The 22,722-nt window shown below is 41.1% G+C and overlaps 1 protein-coding gene and 1 long non-coding RNA gene across 7 annotated transcripts in view; one reads left to right on the forward strand and one right to left on the reverse strand.

Moving 5' to 3' along the window:
* Positions 1-22,722, reverse strand: part of GABRG3 (gamma-aminobutyric acid type A receptor subunit gamma3) — a 1,013,315-nt gene that overhangs the window by 851,386 nt on the left and 139,207 nt on the right. The gene's annotated exons all lie outside the window — the stretch shown is intronic.
* The window catches only part of LOC141046835 (uncharacterized), a 164,743-nt gene that overhangs the window by 106,253 nt on the left and 35,768 nt on the right, over positions 1-22,722 (forward strand). Inside the window, exon 3 of the long non-coding RNA XR_012219669.1 lies at positions 21,026-21,225. This is a non-coding gene — a long non-coding RNA (uncharacterized lncRNA). The remainder of the gene's footprint in view (positions 1-21,025; positions 21,226-22,722) is intronic.

Consider the following 22,722-nt stretch of genomic DNA (forward strand, 5'->3'; position numbering starts at 1 on the left):
ACAGCTTTGAACAGGTGATGCCTCATTCGGACTTTCAATGTATTCGATTTTACAGATGGTGCATTCTATAAGGTAATCCCCATTGTTGGAGTTGCAGTTCATCATGAATATAGAAGTGTTGTTGTTTGTGAAAAATATTTATCAGTTTTTTTGCATAGCTGCATGCTTTACACCGATTAGCCACACACTTGACAAAACCTTTCAAATGTAACCACTTTTTTTTGTCTATTTGAATTAATGACAAAAATGCTTAGGGATAACAAAGACCCTAATGTGGGTACTTTTTTGGCAACTGGTAAATATTTTTTTAATTGTTCATCTTCTTTGAGAATGGGTAAATATTTTTCTGTGACTGATACTATATTATGATATTGAGGACTGTATTCTGTTGTAAAACTAATTGTAGGATTAAAGTCCTTTTTAGAGTTTTCTTTCTGTATTCAATAATTTTTTTATGATTTAGGTTGGATACAATAGCATGTGCTCTAAGGACCATTTTCGATATCCTCTTTGTGGGAGTCTTTCTGGTGTTTTTTGAGATTCATGTCAAAATGTTAGATTGTCTGAACAATTATGTTTGATACCGATGCGTTTCCCAAATTGTATGGTCTTTTAATATGTGCAGGATGGCAAGACTGGGCAGTAAGAATTGGATTGCTTGCTGTCGGTTTTCTGTAAGGTGCTATATTGACTTTATGATTATTCGATTATTCTTAATTACACAATGATATCTACTGATAGTATTGTAGGCACTTTATAAACTTGATGAAAAATAACAAATTTGAATCATAGAAGTAAAGGATCGAATGGAGAAGAGATCCATGATAAAAAAGTTTTTTAATTTTATTGAACCATAAATATTAAAAAATCAACATATATCAGATTGACACAAGTCAATGTGTTATGGATAGTAAAACAAGTATACAATGTGTTGGCCTATCAATGATCAGGGGAAATATCCATATAGTGCACTTTTCCTAAATTTATATACATCTGATGTATATAAATCTAGGGAAAGTGCACTGATCCAAATATATTTTACTTACCTGCATATTGCAGCATTTTATACTCTCCATCTGAAACTCTGCACAATTCTTTACATCCAGCCTTCTTGCCATAGGACTATATGGAGGTTTCCCCTGATCATTGATGAGTCAACATGTTGTATACTTACTTTTCCATTACTTTACTAGTATTATCCACCTTTCATGTTTCCCCTTCTTCCTCATAGATTGTAAACTTGCGAGTAGGCCCCTCATTCCTCTTGGTATCTGTTGATCTATATGTTTATAGTTATGCTGTAATGTCTATAGTCTGTACAAGTCCCCTCTGAAATGTAAAGTGCTGCAGAATATGTTGGCGCTATAGACATAAAATTATTATTATTATTTATATCCATTATACATTGACTCGTGTCTTATAACTGTAACCTGTTCTATAACAAGGACTTAGGAATATATGTCATAGTACTATTCAAATACATTAAAATTACTTTTATCCTATCCTTGTCTATTTTTTGCCACCTTCCAGCGTCCCCCTTTTGCCATCTCTGCCTTCAATTTTACTGCTGATTTTTTAACATTTATGATTCAATAGAATTTAGAACTCTTTTATCATGCATCTCTTCTCCATTCGGTCATTTACTTCTCTGGTTCGAATTGTTATGTGTATGATTATTCTTGTCTGTTGTTGACTGTAGGTCTGTGTCATGGTTTATTCAGAATGCTGGGCAGGTGGTGTAGGGGTTAATTGGTAGAGCCTCCTTCTGGGTCTGGGGAGGGATTTTATAGCTTCAGGTGAGGACCCTCCCCTGTTGTTTATACTCCTAGTTTGAGTGTGCCCGACCCTGCTCCGTTTGTGATCTTGCCTGTCCTGGTACGATTGTTTGGTGTATGATCTGTTTTGGCCTCGGTTTACGTCTCTTGGATTCTGATTTTGTACTTGTGTGTCTGTCCCGTGTATGACCCCTGGCTTTGTCCTGACCTCCCTGTGATCACCCCTCTGGTGCTTCTGCCTCCATCCCGTGTGTGACCCTCTGCTACGCCTGACTATTCTCAGACTCACGATTCTGTACCTTGTTTGCCCGTACTGTGTATGACCTCCGTTTTGCCCGACTCTGAATTTTCTACCTTCTCTGAAAGCAGGATGCTAAGCCCCGCCCCCTTGCTGTCACATGACCATAGCTAAAGCTTCAGTGTTCAGGTCCTGTGCATCTGTACTTTCTGGCTATTCCTGTCCCTGGGGCCCCTACAGTACGGGTGAGTCCCTGCTCAGCGGAGGCTGCACGCCAGTGCTGTCAGGAGCCTGATAGTCTGAGATATTAATGCTTATGTAAAAAAAAAATTAGTACATTCCAAATTTAATATTGCACAAACTCCATAGCCTCCTCATTTGTGCCACCCCATACCGTACTATATTATTTTATGATTATCAATGTTGTCTTCATTATACGAATATAGTTCCTCTTATTGTGATATGATTGTGTTGGCCAAAGATGGACAAAATTTAGTCTCCATACTCACAACTCTTTTTGTAGAAAAAAACGTTACCAAAACTAAAACTAGAGTGGCTGTGATTATTCAATAAAAACGCTTTGATTTCTGGGCTATATGTGTTATGATACGATAAGCACAATAAAGCTATATGGTGTGGGATGGATGAATATAGCACAAACACATCGCAGAATAGTCATTCATAATGATCTACTTTGGTAGTGAATGGAAAATAAGTGTAATGGGGTGATCAATGAAAAATATTCTGCCAATTATTTGCCCAAAGCTCCTTTATGGAGACCCTCTTGGATTGAAATCACATAACATAGCATTAAAGTCCTTAGTAGGATCTCTAGCGAGTTCAAAATAGATATCAACATTTTCCAAATGCTTCAGCTTTAGCTTCTGGTATAATCTTGCATCTAGGACCACGATTATTTCACCCTTGTCAACTGAACAGATTAGCAGATCCTTTTTATTTTTCAGTTCTTTTAAAGCTTCGTTCACTTCTGCATCACTTTCAATGTCCTCAGGATCCACCCTCTCCTCATGCCTACTCGCCGCCTCCTCCTCCACATCCTCCTTTCCAGCCCATCTAGGCTGCACAGACATGAAACTTTGGTTGGGTGCCCCCTCTGTAGCATTAGGAGTCCCATTGGTAGCACGGAAAAACAAGTCCTCTCCCTCCTCATCCTCACCCTCATGGTTACGCTGATAATAGCCTAATCACCGCTCATGAACTTGGTGCAGTATTCAAAGTTATCAAGAACCTCACGAATGTCTGTGATCCACACCCACTTGACAGTTATTATGTGTGAAGGCTGACTCTGAGTCTGACGGGCATGTTAAAGCTGGTATTCAGCTACTGCCTTCTGCTGCTCACTAATCTTCCCCAACATATGATAGGTTGAGTTCCAACGCGTGGGCAGGTCGCAAATGAGTCAGTGACTTGGCAAATTCAAGTGCTTTTGTAGCATTGTAAGACCAGCAAAAGCGGTAGAGGAATGGCAGAAATGGGCACTAATACAGCACACCTTCTCAGGTAGGTACAGCAAGGCAGGGTAACTTTTCAGAGATTTCTGAACAACTAGGTTCAGCACGTGAGCCATGCATGGCACTTGTACCAGCTTGTCGACCTTTAAAGCCGGTACCAGGTTACTCCCATTATCGCAGAAGACCAGACCGGGTTTGAGGTGCAGATGGCAGTGCCACTGATCGGTCTGCTGTTTTAAAGCTTCCCACAGCTCTGACAATGTTTGGACTACTGCTTTGTGTAGGGCACAAAACACCTTTTTAAGTGGACTAATGTGGACAGCAGAATGCAGGGTGTGACCACAAAAACAGCGGGGAAAATGACCTGGTGCGTGCTTGGTAGCAGGCAGTAGGAAATGTTTGGACTACTGCTTTGCGTAGGTTACTAACACAAAAACAGCGGGGAAAATGGCATGATTAAGGGAGCTTGGTCTCCAGAAACGCGTCGATCTGACTACTTGTAACCTGTCATGCTGATGTTTTATCCTCTCTGGAATGTGTCCGAGGTGAATAAAACTTTGCTTTTCACTACGCTGTTGAGCAGAACATTCTACTTCATTTGGATTACTCACGCCCTGACACAACGGGTCCGTGCTCCAGGCACTAACAAGACGCAGAAGCGGTGAGCTGGAAAATGTTTCTCCAAAATGGCTTGGTGCATGCTTGGTAGCAGGCAGTAGGAAATGTTTGGACTACTACTTTGCATAGGGGGCTAAACGCCTTTTTAAATGGACTAATGTGGACAGAATAAGGCAGGCTGTGACCACAAAAACAGCAGGGAAAATGACATGGTGCATGCTTGGTTGCTGTCACATTGCTGCTATGCAGGAAAATGCAAGCTCCACTAGTTGGCAATAGAGTGGACAGAGGACTGCACACAGCAGAAGAAGACTTGCATCACAGCAGCAAGGTTACCACCAGGTGGCAGCAGAATAGTAAAACAAGCTGGGTCGATATTAGTCTGTAGCGCAGTACCAAAGGAATAAAGAAGCACAATCAGAAACAAGCCAAATGGGTCAATATTGGTCAGGAGCAGATATGCCAAAGACAAGAGACAAACAGCAGGTCAGGGGCCAAGCCAAGACAAATACCAGGGAGTCCAAACACGAGAAGGGGAACACAGAGTCAGGATGTCAAGACGGGAATAAACAGACATGGGTACAGTCAGCAAAAGCAGAAGGACCAATCAGGGCAAGCAGTCAGCTACACACACCATAGGCAAAAGCTAAAACTGACAATGCCAGCAGGATGCAGTGGAGAGAAATAGCTAGCCTAAAAACAGAATGAGGCAAAGAAAGTTAACCCTTGAAATGATCAGACCGGGAAAGAGAGACAGGAAACAAAACCCAGCCTGGATCACGACAGTAGTAGTCAGTAGTAAATATTTGGACTACTGCTTTGCGTAGGGAACTAACTGCCTTTTTCAGTGGTCTAATGTGGACAGCAGAAGGCAGGCTGTGACCACAAAAGCAGCGGGGAAAATGGCCTGGTGTGTGCTTGATAGCAGGCAGTAGGAAATGTTTGGACTACTGCTTTGCGTAGGGCACTAACCCAAAAACAGCGGGGAAAATAGACCGGTGCTTTAAAAAAAAAAGGCAGCACAAAATGCTAGTACTCTCTGTGCTGGAAAAATATTGCTTTGCTTCTAACAAGAGCTATTTTAAGATGAACACTGGAAGAACATTTTAACCTCTCCCTACCCAATACACAATCTCTCCCTCCCTGTACTCTGACTTTGTTGTGTGTCTTCAGCTCTGAAAAGAGCTATTTTTTGGTGGTATTATGGAGTTAGTGACTGTCTCCTTTAACCTGTCTCTGCTCGAGTATCTCTCTCTCTCCATACTCTACACTGACCTAGCATACACTGCAAGTAGAACTGAAAAGGGCTTTTGTCTTATCAAGAGGCCTAAAGACTCTCCCTAGCAGCTGAGCGATCTCTCCCTATGCTTGCAGATTCAATGTGCACAAAATGGCAGCGACAGGGTTTAAATAGACCCTATGGGTGGCCAGTCAATCACTGTAATGCAACAACCAAGATGTCTGCGGCATTACTGTGATTGGTTAAGAGGTTAAGAAACCCAGCATGTTTAGTGGCTGCAAAGGAGGTACCAAGACTGCTGGGCGGGACATCCAAAAATAGTGAGGCGAGTACACAAATACTTGCAATGTAACCAGTAACCCGAATACCGTACTATCTGTGCAAATAGCGAATAGTAACAAATATACTCGCTCATCGCTCATCATTAGTTATGTTCTTAGCTGTCTCCTACTAAGTCAAATGTTAAAATTGAACATGACATTTAAAGGCATAAACTGTCATATTCAGACCTAACAGTTACCAGCATATGTTAACTGTAAAACAGAGCCCAAAGTTATGAGTGGTGCAGACTCAATTACTTTCCCATACCAAAGGCTACGTTGACAAATTCAGTATTTGGTGAGTTCTGAAAACAACAGAAGTCATGATGTGCTTCTATTTTAAATCTGACTGTTCGCCTACTTATTTTGGCTTACAAATACTGAAGAAAAATAAAGACCAAATACTGAATGTGTGAATGTGGCCTGACACTTGCAGTCAACATGGCAAGTGTATAATGAGACATATGACTACAGTATATAACCAATTGCAAGTCACAGCAGTAATATGTAAGCTGTACTGAGATCTCAGCTGCAACCAATGACATAATTTTCAGTTGTGATCCCCCTATTATTTAGAATCAGAGGCCCTCAATTGCACAAATAGACATATAGACCATTAGAAAGGAAAACAAACATACAGTGGGTTTAGAAATATTCAGACCCCTTTAAATTTTTCACTCATTGCAGCCATTTGGTAAATTCAAAAAAGTTCATTTTTTTCTCATTAATGTACACTCTGTACCCCATCTTGACTGAAAAATACAGAAATGTAGAAATTTTTGCTAATTTATTAAAAAAGAAAAACTGAAATATCACATGGACATAAGTATTCAGACTCTTTACTCAGACACTCATATTTAAGTCATGTGCTGTCCATTTCCTTGTGATAATCCTTGAGATGGTTCTGCTCCTTCGTTGGAGTCCAGCTGTGTAAAATTAAATTGATAGGACTTGATTAGTAAAGGCACACACCTGTCTATATAAGACCTCACAGCTAACAATGCATGTCAGACCAAAGAGGTCAAAGGCACAGATCTGGCCAAGGTTACAAAAGAATTTCTGCAGTACTCAAGGGTCCTAAGAGCCCCTCCATAATCCATAAATGGAAGAAGTTTGGAACCACCAGAAGTCTCCATTGACCTGGTCATCCAGCCAAACTAAGCAATCGTGGGAGAGGAGCCTTGGTGAGAGAGGTAAAGAAGAACCCCAAGATCAATGTGGGTGGGCTTCACAGATAGGGAAATGGGAGAAAGTTCCACAAAGTCAACTTTCTTTGCAGGCCTCCACCAGTCAGGACACTATGGCAGAGTGGCCTGAAGGAAACCTCTCCTCAGTGCAAGGCATATGAAAGCCTGCAAATAGTTTGCTAAAAATCACATGAAGGACTCCCAGACTATGAGAAATAAGATTCTTTGGTCTCAGGAGATGAAAATAGAACATTTGGTGATAATTCTAAGCGGTATGTGTGGAGAAAACTAGGCACTGCTCATCAACTATCCAATGCAATCCCAACAGTGAAACATGGTGGTGGCAGCATCATGCTAAGGGGGTGTTTTTTGTTATGAATGGGCACCGAGGAGAATAGCAGGCCCAGGCTAAGCCACAGAAAACCAGAGAGGTTGGTAACTAAGCGGATGCAGAACCCTGATCCTGTCCACACAACCAGCAGTAGCCGTGGAGCGTACCTACGATGATCCTAGATGCCTCTGCACAGCTGGAGAGCTAACTATGCCTAAAGCAAGAAAGGGGAAATCTAAACTGCCCCGGAGCAGACCCCAAAGGAATAGATAGCCCCCAAACATATATTGTCGGTGAGACAAGATGAAAACACAAATGCAGGCAGAAAAATAGACTGCGCAAACGATGGGGCCCACACTGACTAGACAGGACAGCAAAGGAAAGACACTGTCTGCAATCACGCAAAAAACCCTGCAAAAGTCCAACACGTCTGATGCAAAAAACACTGAAGTCACACAACTTTGCCCCCACACTGTTATGATTGGGTCACCGAGGAGGAAAGCAAGACCAAGCTAAGCCACAGAAAACCAGAGAGGTTGGTAACTAAGCAGATTGCAGACCCCTGATCCTATCCACACAATTAGCAGTAGCCGTGGAGTGTACCTTCGATGATCCTAGACGCCTCAACACAGCCGGAGAACTAAATAAACCTAAAGCAAGAAAGGGGAAATCTAAACTGCCCCAGAGCAGACCCCAAAGGAATAGATAGCCCCCAACATATATTGTCAGTGAGACAAGATGAAAACACAAACACAGGTAGGAAAATAGACTGAGCAAACGATGGGGCCCACACTAACTAAACAGGACAGGAAAGGAAAGACTCTGTCTGCAATCACGCAAAAAACATTGCAAAAAATGCCCAACAAGTCTGATAGAAAAATACTGGTCACTAGACTTCGCCCACTATATCAGCACTCTGGTATATTCTGAAAGCAGAATAAAAAGAGGCCAATCTAATAAGGGACAAAAACAAACTGGCACAAGTAGTAACATTAGGATGAAAATTCAGCACAGCCCCAGCCGGAGCTGGCTGGCCACACAAAACTGAAATAGACAAAACCATATCAAATGTGAACAATAGCAAAAGAACACTTAGCTGAGCATGCAGGGACTGAGCTGGAAACTAAGACCTCAAGAGGCAGGAAAAATTCACCAGCAGTGATAGAGGGAGTCGGTTGTCTTAAATCCAGTCAGAAACTCCAGATCTCCAGTCATCCTCCTCATTATCAGGTGGCAGGCCTCTTTTAATTAGATCAGCTCCATTACCTCCAGTAACCACCAGAGGGAGCCCGGGAAGAAAGCTCGTGACCCCTCTGTCAATATAACCAGCCACACTACCTTCACTAGTAACCAGAGGTAGGCCAAAAAGCGAATTCACACTCTGGTATATTCTGAAAGCAAAGCAAAAAGAGACCAATATAAAAGAGGACAAAACAAACTCGCACATGTAGTAACATATGGGCGGTGATTCAGCACAGACCCAGCCGGAGCTAGCTGACCCACACAAAGCAGAGATAAACAAAACCAGATCAAATGCAAACAGAATAGCAAATGAACCACTTAGCTGAAAATGCAGGGAAAAAGCAGGAGACATCAGACCTCAGGAGGCACAGGAAAAAAAACGCCAGCAGGGATAGAGGGAGTCAGCTATCTTAAATCCCAATCAGAAACCCCAGATCTCCAATTGTCTTCCTCATTATCAGGTGGCAAGCCTCTGTCAATCAGATCAGCTCCACTACCTCCAGTAACCACCAGAGGGAGCCCAGAAAGAGAACTCTCAATCTGACCAGCTCCACTATCTTCAGTAAGCACCAAAGGGAAGCCATAGAGAGAATTCACAACAGTACCCCCTCTTGAGGAGGGGTCACCGAACCCTCATCCACGCCAACAGGCCGGTCAGGATGGGCCCGTTGAAAAGCACGAACCAATCTATCGGCATGAATGTCAGAAGCAGAGACCCAAGAATTATCCTCCTGGCCATAACCCTTCCATTTGACCAGGTACTGGAGTCTCCGTCTAGACAAACAAGAATCCAATATTTTCTCTACCTCATACTCCAAATTACGTTTAACCAATACAGTGTCAGGAGGCGCCGCCATGGGAACTACTGGCTCTACAAACCTCTTCAACAAGGATTTATGGAACACATTATGAATCTTAAAAGTAACTGGAAGAGCCAAATGGAAAGAAACGGGATTAAGGATTTCCAAAATCTTATAAGGTCCATTGAATTTTGGCTTGAATTTTGGAGACGCAACCTTCATAGGAATATTCTTTGAAGACAACCAAACCATATCACCCACTTTAAACCGGGGACCAATGGTCCTATGCCGGTTGGAAAACCATTGGGCTTTTTCCTGAGAGTGTTACAACTTATCCACCGCTTGGTCCCAAATCTGCTGCATTCTCTCTACCACAGAATTCACACTTAGTCAGGCTGAAGATGCCACCTGCCCTGAAGAAAATTGAGGATGAAAACCAAAGTTACAGAAAAAGGGCGACATCAAAGTGGCAGAACTAGCCCTATTGTTTAGCGCAAATTGGGCCAAGGGCAAAAATGAGACCCAGTCATCCTGATCAGCAGATATGAAACATCTCAAATAGGATTCCAAAGTCTGGTTTGTTCTCTAAGTCAGCCCATTGGTCTGAGGATGAAATGCAGATGAGAAAGATAACTGAATTCCCAGTTTGGAACAAAAAGTTCTCCAAAATCTGGAAACAAACTGGACTCCTCTGTCCGAAACAATATTCTCAGGAATCCCATGCAACCGAACCACCTGTTGTAAAAACAAGGGCACCAACTCAGAAGAAGATGGCAACTTTGGGAGTGGTACAAGATGGACCATCTTAGAAAATCTATCACAGATCACCCAGATAACAGTCATCCTCTGGGAGACAGGAAGATCAGAAATAAAATCCATAGAGATATGAGTCCATGGCCTCCTGGGCACTGACAGGGGCATCAACAACCCACTAGAATGAGAACAGGGCTTGGACCGAGAACAAGACCCACAGGACTGCACAAATTCATGAGATAAGGCAGGCCACCAAAAAGACCAACTCACCAAATCTCTGGTACCAAAAATACCTGGATGACCAGCCAACGCGGGGCAATGAATTTCAGACATTAGTCTTTTCCTCCACTGGTCAGGGACATACAATTTTCCCATAGGGCAACGTTCAGGTTTGTCCTCCTGAAATTCCTCCAGGGTATGACTCAAATAGGGTGAGATGGCGGAAAGAACTGCACACTCATTTAGAATGGTATTAGACTTGGTCACATCAAGAGAATCCGCAAAGAAACCCCAAGAAAGGGCGTCCGCCTTAACATTCTTAGTGCCCGGAAGAAAAGAGACCACACAATTAAAACGCCTGAAAAACAAGGCCCATCTAGCCTGTCTAGGATTCAAGCGTTTGGCTGATTCAAGATAAATGAAACTCTTGTGGTCGGTGAGGACCACAACTTAATGTCTAGCTCCCTCCAACCAATGTCTCCACTCTTCAAATGCCCATTTCATGGCCAACAATTCCCGATTCCCCACGTCATAGTTACGTTCAGATGGGGAGAATTTTCGAGAAAAGAAGGCACACGGATTCATTTTAGAAGTCACAGGATCTCTTTGGGACAAAATGGCTCCTGCACCAATCTCAGAAGCATCTACCTCCACCTGAAATGGGAGTGAGGCATCAGGTTGCCGTAGAACCAGAGCAGAAGTGAATCTCCGCTTAAGCTCCTGAAATGCCGAAACTGCCTCTGGATACCAATTCACCACATCAGTGCCCCTTTTTGGTCAAATCAGTCAGTGGTTTAATAATACCAGAAAAATTACTTATAAATTTACGGTAGAAATTAGCAAAAACCAAAAACTTCTGGAGAGCCTTCAAAGAAGTGGGCTGAACCTAATCATAAATGGCCTGTATCTTGGCCGGGTCCATTTCAATAGCCGACGGGGACAAAATGAATCCCAAAAATGAAATCTTCTGTACACCAAAGAGGCACTTCGATCCCTTAACATACAGAGAATTTTCCCGAAATCCGGAACACAGTCCAGACATGTTCCACATGAGAATCTCAATCACTGGAAAAGATTAAAATATCATCCAGATAAATGATCAAAAACGTATCCACAAAGTCCCGGAAAATATCGTTCATAAAATACTGGAAGACATAAGGGGCATTAGTGAGCCCAAAAGGCATCACTAGGTACTCAAAATGTCCCTCCGGAGTATTAAACGCCATCTTCCATTCATCCCCATGCTTGATGCGAATAAGATTATATGCCCCCCTTTGAAGTCAAGCTTGGTAAACCAACAGGCACTTTTAACTCTGGAAAATAAATCAGAAATCAGGGGTAACGGGTACTGATATTTAACAGTGATTTTGTTAAGGGAATGATAGTCGATACATGGCATTAATGAACCATCTTTCTTGGCCACAAAAAAACCACAGCACCTAGAGGGGAAGAGGATGGTTTAATATGACCCTTCTCCAACGACTCCTTGATATAAAGATCGCATAACATCATGTTTGGGTACCGATAAGTTGAAAAGCCGACTCTTGGGAAATTTACACCCGGGCATTAACTCAATTGCACAGTCATAACTCCTATAAGGAGGCAAATACGCAGACTTACTCCTACTGAATACATCAGAAAAATCAGCCAAATAGTCAGGAATATCATGAGACTGGGGAGAGGTGGAGAATACAGGAGTGTCACTAAGAACACATTGACAACCCCAACTCACCACAGACACAGATTTCCCATCTAAAACAGGATTATGAGTTTGCAACCAAGGGAAACCCAGAACAATAGTATCATGCAAGTTGTGCAACACCAAAAATTTACAATTTTCTTGGTGGACCGGGGTTACCCGCATTATCCCCTGGGTCCAAAACTTGGGTTTATTCTCCGCAAAAGGAGTAGCATCAATACCTCTCAAAGGGATAGGAGTCCGCAGGGGTATCATGGGAAAACCTCAACGTTTAGCAAAGTCCAAATCCATCAGATTCAAAGCTGCTCCTGAATCAACAAAAGTCTTAGCAGAAAATGTAGACAAGGAGCAGATCAGGGTAATTGCCAAAAGGAGCTTAGGATGTACACTGCCCACCACAAAAGTGTGAGTGGAACGCTTTTCTCATTTAGGGCAGACAGCAATAGTATGAGAGGCGTCCCCACAGAAAAAACACAACTTATTACGCCTTCTAAACTCCTGATGTTGCGCCCTAGACAAAACCCTGTCACATTGCATAGGTTTAGAAGTTTGTTCAAAAGGCGGCAACGCCTCTCGTGTAGTTTTACGTTCACGTAAACGCCAATCAATTTGAATGGCCAATGACATAGAGTCATCAAGACCAGAGGGGACAGGAAATCTCACCATAACATCTTTTACGGTTTCTGCCAAACCCTTCCGAAAGAGAGCTGCTAGGGCATCGTCATTCCATTTAGTAAGGACCGCCCAATTTTGGAATTTTTTACATTATAACTGCAGAATCCTGACCCTGGTTCAATGCCAATAAAGTTTTCTCAGCTTCATCAATAGCATTAGGTTCATCATACAACAACCCCAAGGCTTGAAAAAATGCATCCACATTAGCCAGAATAGGATCTCTGGGTGTCAAAGAAAAGGCCCAATCCTGGGGATCGCCACGCAGCAGGGAGATTACAATTTTAACCTGCTGCACAGAGCTCCCCGATGAGTTAGGTTTCAAAGCAAAAAAATAATTTACAATTATTCTTAAAATTCAAAAATTTAGACCGATCCCCAGAAAACACAGCAGAAGTGAGGATTTTTGGTTCAACAGCAGATGATTGAGCGAGATAGGCAGAAATTCCCCGCACTTCAGCAGCGAGCTGCTCAACACGATCAGACAATTGCTTAGTCTCCATTTAGACAAAAAAAATCCTCCTACAGCCCCAGAAAAAAAGAGGAAAAAGAGTATATGAAAAAAAAATTCTGACACTTTTTTTGTTTTAAATTCTTTCCTGCTTTAGAGTACCCTAGAGTCTACAGTTAGGCTGGTGATTCTGTTATGAATGGGCACTGAATAGTATAGCAGGCCCAGGCTAAGCCACAGAAAACCAGAGAGGTTGGTAACTAAGCAGATGCAGACCCCTGATCCTGTCCACACAACTAGCTGTAGCCGTGGAGCGTACCTACGATGATCCTAGACGCCTCGGCACAGCCGGAGCGCTAACTATGCTTAAAGCAAGAAAGGGGAAATCTAAACTGCCCCAGAGCAGACCCCAAAGGAATAGATAGCCCCCAAACATATACTGTCGGTGAGACAAGATGAAAACACAAACGCAGGCAGAAAAATAGACTGAGCAAACGATGGGGCCCACACTGACTAGACAGGACAGGAAAGGAAAGACACTGTCTGCAATCACGCAAAAAACCCTGCAAAAGTCCAACACATCTGATGCAAAAACACTGAAGTCACACGACTTCGCCGCCCACTGTATCAGCACTCTGGTATATTCTGAAAGCAAAGCAAAAAGAGACCAATATAAAAGAGGACAAAACAAACTCGCACATGTAGTAACATATGGGTGGTGATTCAGCACAGCCCCAGCCGGAGCTAGCTGACCCACACAAAGCAGAGATAAACAAAACCGGATCAAATGCAGACAGAATAGCAAATGAACCACTTAGCTGAAAATGCAGGGAAAGAGCAGGAGACATCAGACCGCAGGAGGCACAAGAAAAAAATCACCAGCAGGGATAGAGGGAGTCAGCTGTCTTAAATCCCAATCAGAAACCCCAGATCTCCAATTGTCTTCCTCATTATCAGGTGGCAAGCCTTTGTCAATCAGATCAGCTCCACTACCTCCAGTAACCACCAGAGGGAGCCCAGAAAGAGAACTCTCAATCTTACCAGCTCCACTATCTTCAGTAATCACCATAGGGAAGCCAGAGAGAGAATTCACAACAGTTTTTCATTTGCAGAGACAGCACAACTGGTTGCAATTGAAATAAACATGATTGCGGCCAAGTACAGAGATATCCTGGATGAAAACCTCTTCCATTGTGTTTTGGACCTCAGACTTGGCCGAAGGTTCACCTACCAACAAGACAATGACCATAAGCACACATCTAAAATAACAAAGGAGTGGCTTCAGAACAACTCTGTGACCATTTTTGACTGGTCCAGCCAGAGCCCTGAACTAAACCCAATTGAGCAGCTCTGGAGAAACCTGAAAATTGCTGTCCAGCAACGTTCACTATCCAACCTGATGGCATTGGAGAGGAAGAATGGCAGAGGATCCCTAAATCCAGGTGTGCAAAACTTGTTGCATCATTCCCAAGAGTACTCATGGCTGTACTGGGTCAAAAGGGTGCTTCTACGCAATACTGAGCAAATGGTCTGAATACTTATGACCATGTAATATTTCAGTTTTTCTTTTTTAATAAATTTACAAAAATGTCTACATTTCTGTTTTTGTCAGTCAACATGGGGTGCAGAGTGTACATTAATGAGAAAAAAAAGAACGTTTTTGAATTTTCCAAATGGCTGCAATGAAATAGAGTGAAAAATTTAACCGGTCTGAATACTTTGCATTCCCACTGTACATATACAGTTATGGCCAAAAGTATTGACACCCCTGCAATTCTGTCAGATAATACTCAGTTTCTTCCTGAAAATTATTGCAAACACAAATTCTTTGGTATTATTATCTTCATTTAATTTGTCTTAAATGAAAAAACACAAAAAGAATTGTCCTAAAGCCAAATTGGATATAATTCCACACCAAACATAAAAAAGAGGGTGGATAAAAGTATTGGCACTGGTCGAAAAATCATGTGATACTTCTCTAATTTGTGTAATTAACAGAACCTGTAACTTACCTGTGGCACCTAACAGGTGTTGGCAATAATTAAATCACACTTGCAGCCAGTTGACATGGATTAAAGTTGACTCAACCTCTGTCCTGTGTCCTTGTGTGTACCACATTGAGCATGGAGAAAAGAAAGAAGACCAAAGAACTGTCTGAGGACTTGAGAAACCAAATTGTGAGGAAGCATGAGCAATCTCAAGGCTACAAGTCCATCTCCAAAGACCAGAATGTTCCTGTGTCTACGGTGTGCAGTGTCAACAAGAATTTAAAGCCCATGGCACTGTGGCTAACCTCCCTAGATGTGGACGGAAAAGAAAAATTGACAAGAGATTTCAACGCAAGATTGTGCGGATGTTGGATAAAGAACCTCGACTAACATCTGAACAAGTTCAAGCTGCCCTGCAGTCCGAGGGTACAACAGTGTCAACCCGTACTATCCGTCGGTGTCTGAATGAAAAGGGACTGTATGGTAGGAGACCCAGGAAGACCACACTTCTTACCCTGAGACATAAAAAAGCCAGGCTGGAGTTTGCCAAAACTTACCTGAAAAAGCCTAAAACGTTTTGGAAGAATGTTCTCTGGTCAGATGAGACAAAAGTAGAGCTTTTTGGGCAAAGGCATCAACATAGAGTTTACAGGAGAAAAAAAGAGGCATTCAAAGAAAAGAACACGGTCCCTACAGTCAAACATGGCGGAGGTTCCCTGATGTTTTGGGGTTGCTTTGCTGCCTCTGACACTGGACTGCTTGACCGTGTGCATGGGCATTATGAAGTCTGAAGACTACCAACAAATTTTGCAGCTTAATGTAGGGCCCAGTGTGAGAAAGCTGGGTCTCCCTCAGAGGTCATGGGTCTTCCAGCAGGACAATGATCCAAAACACACTTCAAAAAGCACTAGAAAATGGTTTGAGAGAAAGCACTGGAGACTTCTAAGGTGGCCAGCAATGAGTCCAGACCTGAATCCCATAGAACACCTGTGGAGAGATCTAAAAATGGCAGTTTGGAGAAGGCACCCTTCAAATATCAGGGACCTGGAGCAGTTTGCCAAAGAAGAATGGTCTAAAATTCCAGCAGAGCATTGTAAGAAACTCATTGATGGTTACCGGAAGCGGTTGGTCGCAGTTATTTTGGCTAAAGGTTGTGCAACCAAGTATTAGGCTGAGGGTGCCAATACTTTTGTCTGGCCCATTTTTGGAGTTTTGTGTGAAATAATCAATGTTTTGCTTTTTGCTTCATTCTCTTTTGTGTTTTTTCATTTAAGACAAATTAAATGAAGATAATAATACCAAAGAATTTGTGTTTGCAATCATTTTCAGGAAGAAACTGAGTATTATCTGACAGAATTGCAGGGGTGTCAATACTTTTGGCCATGACTGTATAGTGAAAATTACCATACATATTTGTGTATAAGCTGAGTTATTCAGCACATTTTTATGTTGAAAAAGCCCCCCTCGGCTTATGCTCGATTGAGGGTTCCACTTACGGTATTTTTCGGACTATAAGATGAAGGGAGAGCGGCAGCAAATTAGCGGGTCACAGGAGGCAGGAACTGGTTGCTGCGGCTATCACCTGTGCCCTCTGCTAAAGACAAATGAATATTTATTGCTCTCCATGACCATGAGAGTGGAGAAGAGTGAATATTCATTTCTCTTTAACAGCAAACAAGTTGTTAGCCGCAGCCGCCAGCTTTCTGCAGCTGTCGTGCTCTGAAGTGTGCTACTTAAGGGAATGAATATTCACTGCTCTCCACTCCAATTGGTGAGGAGGGCAGTGAATATTCATTCCCTTTAGTAGTGGACACACATGTTTGCCAGGTCGCTGCAGCAAGCCAGCGACTGATGTTACTGTGCCCACTATTAAAGATCAATGAATATTCACTGCTCAACACGCCCATAGTCCCAGGATGGAGAGCAATGAGTATTCCAGCAGCTGTCCTCTGCTTGTAAGCAGAGCATGACATCACTGCCATGCGCTGCTAATAAGTATAAATCAGCTACTGGCATCAGAACAGGGCACTACAAGGGAGATGGTGGGCCATGCATACCAAGATGGGAATGTGGGTGCTATGCATACCAGGATGGGGATGAGAGTGTCATGTATACCAGGATGGGGATGAGAGGGCCATGTATTCCAATATAGGGATGAGGGGGCCATGTATACCAGGATGGGGATGAGGGTGCCATGCATACCAGGATGGTGATGAAGGTGCCATGCATACCAGAATGGGTATGAGGGTGCCAATGCATACCTGGATGGGGATTAGGATGAGGGGCCCATGCTTACCAGAATGGGGATGAGGAGGCCATGTATACCAGTATAGGGATGATGGGGCCATGCACATCAGGATGAGGAGGTCTTGCATATCAAGATAGGGATGAGGGTGTCATGCATACCAGGCTTATATTCCAGTCTTTAAGTTTTCCCATTTTTTTGTGGTAAAGTATTATAGATGCCTAATATAACCAACTGCGAGGAAAGCTATTCATATGAGTTTGCAATATTTCTTCTAATGCCATGGTCACATATCACCCATATATTTCTCTTTTACAGCAACCCATCTTTGAATGCAATTCATAAAAGAAAACTTAATGCAAACATCAGAAATCAGAATATTAAAAATTAGTATTTAAAATAATGATCACATACTGTAGGTAATTAATTCAAAAGTGATTTTTCTCAAAAATAGCACATTTACTAGGTAAAATGAATGTTCTCATCATGCCTGCATCCTAAGTACTGCTACATAAGTCACTTATAATGTGAACTCTAGTGTGAATGGTGATTTGTACCCACATTATACCAAATGTCCCTTCTGTACAGAAAGCAGGGGAATAAGTATTCTCATTGAACCATTGGAGCCGCAGAGTTACAACATCTGTTCCATAATTTTAATGATCTCTCCACAGGAATACGATATTGAAAAAATCTTTAACATCTTTAAATGTGTTTTAATACAATGGTTTTAATAGTTCTTTAAAGGCAAATATTTTGTTTTACAGGCAGAAAATGCACATTAAACTTGCATTTTATTGACACAAGCAAATGTTTCAGTACTTAAGGGTAATAAAAATGTCACCTGACTACAAAATAAAGATGTCTTATATAGTATGTTTTATAATATATGTTTTTCTACTCTGCTTTATAAAGCTTCATTGCCTTCCTACTCTATGCATTTGCCAACTATTTGCCCTCTTTCATTGAACAATAACCTTTCATAAAAAAAATACATAAACCATCAAATACCCCAACCATAACTTATTACCCTACATTTATAACCAAAAAATGGTCAAGATGTCAGTGAAGATGAGAAAGCATAGGTTCCTAGGAAGAATCAATAATATAAATACTATATATAGGATTTTTTCTTTTGTACAAAGCATTCATACACAGACAGCTTAAAAGTCAATGCTGAAGAAAAAAATAAAACTTTGAACTGTTGCCATTTTCTCAGCTCTGGGAATTAACACAGCAAGTGGTCCCACAGCAGAGAACTGACGGTACACTGGCATTTTCCCCACTGTAAAGCAAAGTGCTCTTATTACAACTCAATAGAAAAGAAAATATGCCTAGAGACATAGAGTATCTTACATTTGCTACCTCATTTATACAAGGGAATATTTGATATGTACTAGTCAATTATATAAGTGAATGTATAGATATTATTTCATTTAAACATCTTACCAAATTACTGATATTTCAAAGTTTATTACAAAGGAATTACAAACCGGTTACACTAGAGTATGAAAAAACAGTCATGTTAATATATATTTTTATTATTTAGGTTTCATTAATGTTTTGTCAGTAAAAGACACCATCCGTGATGACAACTAAAAGCTGAAAACTAATGCTGACTGAATACTTCTCATTGTAAACAATCTCATTAATCTGACGAGAGCTAACATTTTGCATTTCAGAATAATATATTGTACATAATTGAAGAATGTAATATATACAATATATATTATATATATTAGTATTGAAAAAATTCTGAATAAGTATTATAGTATTGGCAAAAAATGTGAATAATTATAGCAGCAGCTGGCGGTATTATATGAGTCCCTTGTAATTTCGTAATGATAAATAAATGCTAAAAGAAACCAAAAAAACTATGAATAATAAAATAGAGTGAAACCAAGTTGATGCTCACTCTCAATTTATCATATAAGTAAGCTATGTCCCGAAGCATAAATTAATAAATATGAAGCTATACAGTTTTGCTTCCAGTGCTAATGGTTGCGCTTTCCATAGAGTCAACAAGTCTAAATTCTTGAAGTTAAAGGGAACTTGTCACCTATTTTGGCCGCTATAAGATGTGGTCACTGCCTTTCAGGGCTTATCTACAGCATTCTATAATGCTGTAGATAAGCCCCTGCTCTGAACTGAAAGATAAGAAAAATAACTTTTATTATACTCACCCGGGGGGGCGGTTGTCTCAGGTCCTGGTCCTGCACCTCCCATCTTCTTGCAACACCACCCTCCTGCTTGCTACATCGCTTCCTGGCATCACACTCCTGCGCAGGCGTACTTCTCTGCCCTGTTGGAGAGCAATGAAGCAAGCAGGAGGGTGGCATCGCAAGAAGATGGGAGGCACCGGACCTGTGACCCATCGGACTGGACTGCACCGGACCGCCCCCTGGGTGAGTATAATAAAAGTTATTTTTCTTATCTTTCAGGTTGGACTGGGGGCTTATCTACAGCATTATAGAATAGAAATTTGTTACATACATTTATGTGATTCTTCCATATGCAGTAGATGGATGGTGGGAAGGCTGATTGTAAAAGTAAAAATTCCTGATTGATTTTCTACTGTTTACATAGTCTCTTTTTTAATATACATTTTCAATTAAGTACATTCTGTGTTAGAAAAAAAAAGTTTCCTGGCTTCTCTCATAGCAAAAAGAAGAAAATGTCGACCCGACATCCCATTCAATGTCAAAATTCAAATACTGGAAAATCAGTTAAGTGATACGGGGGATAGGAAAATCAGGATTGCACCACACCATTTTGGTTTTGACGTTCTTATTCCTTACAAGGTTAACCTGCTTTTGGTGTACGTATCTAATAGGCACATGAAGTTTGTTATGCTTTTTTCAACTTACTGACCACTGTTGTTTGAGCAATGGTTCCTCTTTATCATCAAGCTGACAGTACTTTTATTCATTATCCATCATGCATTTCTCCACTGTTGTTCAATGGCATGTCTGCCTGAGATTAAAAGCCAACCTACGCGTTATGTCTTTCTGCACTTTAACAGGAGGACAGGAGCAGAGTAACAAAGGCCCCCAATTCTTGCAATTTATCAATACTTCTCTCCTGCTAAAGATGGTTTACAATTGACAACAGATATTATACGATAAATTAATTGGGAGGGAGATAAATCTAATGGACAATACTTTGTAGTTTTTGGGGGGAGACAACATAACTTTAAAATTAAGTAGTTTGCAAATTGCTTTTTTAGCACAATGAGGCCAATTCATTAAAGCTTTTACAATGGAAGACTGCCATAAAAGCTTTAAAAAGTCACATATTTTTATAATGTTTTCAGGTCAGTTTGAATCAGGTTGGGTAAAATGAGAGCTAGGAAAGAGATGGGACAGGGCATCCCGGTAGCATTTCTGGGAAGGTGCATAGAAGCGCATACAACTCCGAAGATGCGCCTAATACATTAAGTGATATGTGCCTCCTAATGAATTTGTATTTGTGCCTCAATTTCAAATAAGATCACATTGTCTAAAAGTATAAAGATTATTTAAGAACCAAATTAATACATTAAGAGAAGACAAATTTAGAAGTATGGAGGGAAGTTCATTTTTATCAACCATATTTTCAAAACAACATCTTGCATTCTACTAAAGCAATACAAATAAGTATATTATGTAACTTGAATCCACATTAATGAATTCACTGTATTACAGAACCATTTTTTTCATTAAATCTGTGCATATGTGTAAGGTGTAGTGTGAGTGTATTAATATACTCACTTTCTGACAATTTCTCTTGGATCCAGCATTGAGCACAGCACTACCCAGAAAGTCTGCAGAGTGCTGACATCACTGAAAAAAGTAGCAGAATGGCACGGGACACCAGAGAGAACGGTGTCATGGGAGAGCTTCTTTAATATACAGTATATCCAGGCATGCAATTCAGCTTGCAATTACAGCATGGTAAATTGAATACACTGGTCAGCACAAAAAATCAACAGCAAAGGTAATATGTCTGTTTTGTGGAGTTTGTTGTGCTGATTCCAAAAATATACTTAGTTTTTCTCTATCACATACTGTAAAGTTTCTGAGATACTATTTTTGTTATTACATTATTTTTGCATTTTCAACGTATGTGGTTTCTCCAATGTTATTCCCATTTCTTTGCTTGTCTTACTTAATTGCGAATTTTCTTGCAGGGACAATATCAGTAAAGGTTTTAGTGAGTGATATGCGAAGTAGCATTGACAGTGCAGTCAACCAATGACTGCTTCTTGGAAAAGTGACATGTTATGGGGAGGAGCTAACTGTTAAGAGGCAGTAAGATTTGAGTCAGTCAGAAAAGGATGGTGATGGCAGCAAGGACTGTTGCCTGAGATTCTGACAGAATACAGGCCTCTACAGGGATCTGAGGATCTGAACCGTGCTTCAGGGAGATAGAAGGAAAGGCAGCAGACAGCCACCATTGTGAGAGGATTTTCACTGCATTTCTGAGAGGGCAAGTCACCTCAGAGGAAAGAAAACAGCTCAGCTACTGAGGTGTAACTGAGTGAGGGTCTACACAGAGAGAGAACCTGAAAGCAACCAATATCACACTGAGAAACTGCCTGTCTGCAAATATTCAACTATAAGGAACAGGCTGACCCATTTACCTCACAACCGTGTATAGTTATCTACTAGATTACCTCCATAAAATTAGTTCTAAATACAAGCTGCCTCAGTCATCTCTAGGGTAATATCTACATATAGTTGGTCGGCTCATCACATTTTTTTTTAGTTTGTCACCAGCATTGAACTGAACTTACTCTACTGTTTGATCAGATTTAACCCCTTCGTGACAGCCAATATGTATGTTTACTGACCTGAGATATAAGGGAATATCATCCCCATACAGGTGACAATCCAGCAACTGGCGGCTGTCCACTATATCTGACAACTTGCTGTATCACAAATGATCAGTGTTGTCACCATCCATATCAGTTTAACCCCTTAGTTGCTGCTGTCAAAAGTGATTACATCAAATAAATGGTTAATAGATTGTCGGGGATTGCACTTTAATCTAATTGACACACTGAGATCATGATTGTGTGGTCCTGATGTTTGCCATAGCAGTTCATAGCCAAATAGCGGCCTTAAAATCTGCCGGCTATAGTGATCAGTTCAGAAGTTAGCGACATTTAGGTGTAAACAAACACTTTTGTTGAGTATACCACTTTGCATTAATTCCTGAAAATCACCTGAAGGGTTAATAAACTACCTGACAGCAATTTTCAATGTGTCAGGGGGTGCAGTTTTTAAAATGGTATCATGTTTGGGGTTTTCCAATATATAGCACCCCTAAAGTCACTTCAGACTTGGATAGGTCCCTCAAAAAAATAAATGTTGTAAATTTCCTTGAAAAAAATGAAAAATTATTGCTACATTTTTAAACCTCCTAAAAGGCTAACAAAATAAATTAGCTTTTTAAAAATGGTGCTGATGTAAAGCAGACATGTGGGAAGTG

The sequence above is a fragment of the Dendrobates tinctorius genome, unplaced genomic scaffold (assembly GCF_039654945.1).
Source record: "Dendrobates tinctorius isolate UK_male_01 unplaced genomic scaffold, ASM3965494v1 ptg000121l, whole genome shotgun sequence".
NCBI classification, from domain to species: Eukaryota; Metazoa; Chordata; class Amphibia; order Anura; family Dendrobatidae; genus Dendrobates; species Dendrobates tinctorius.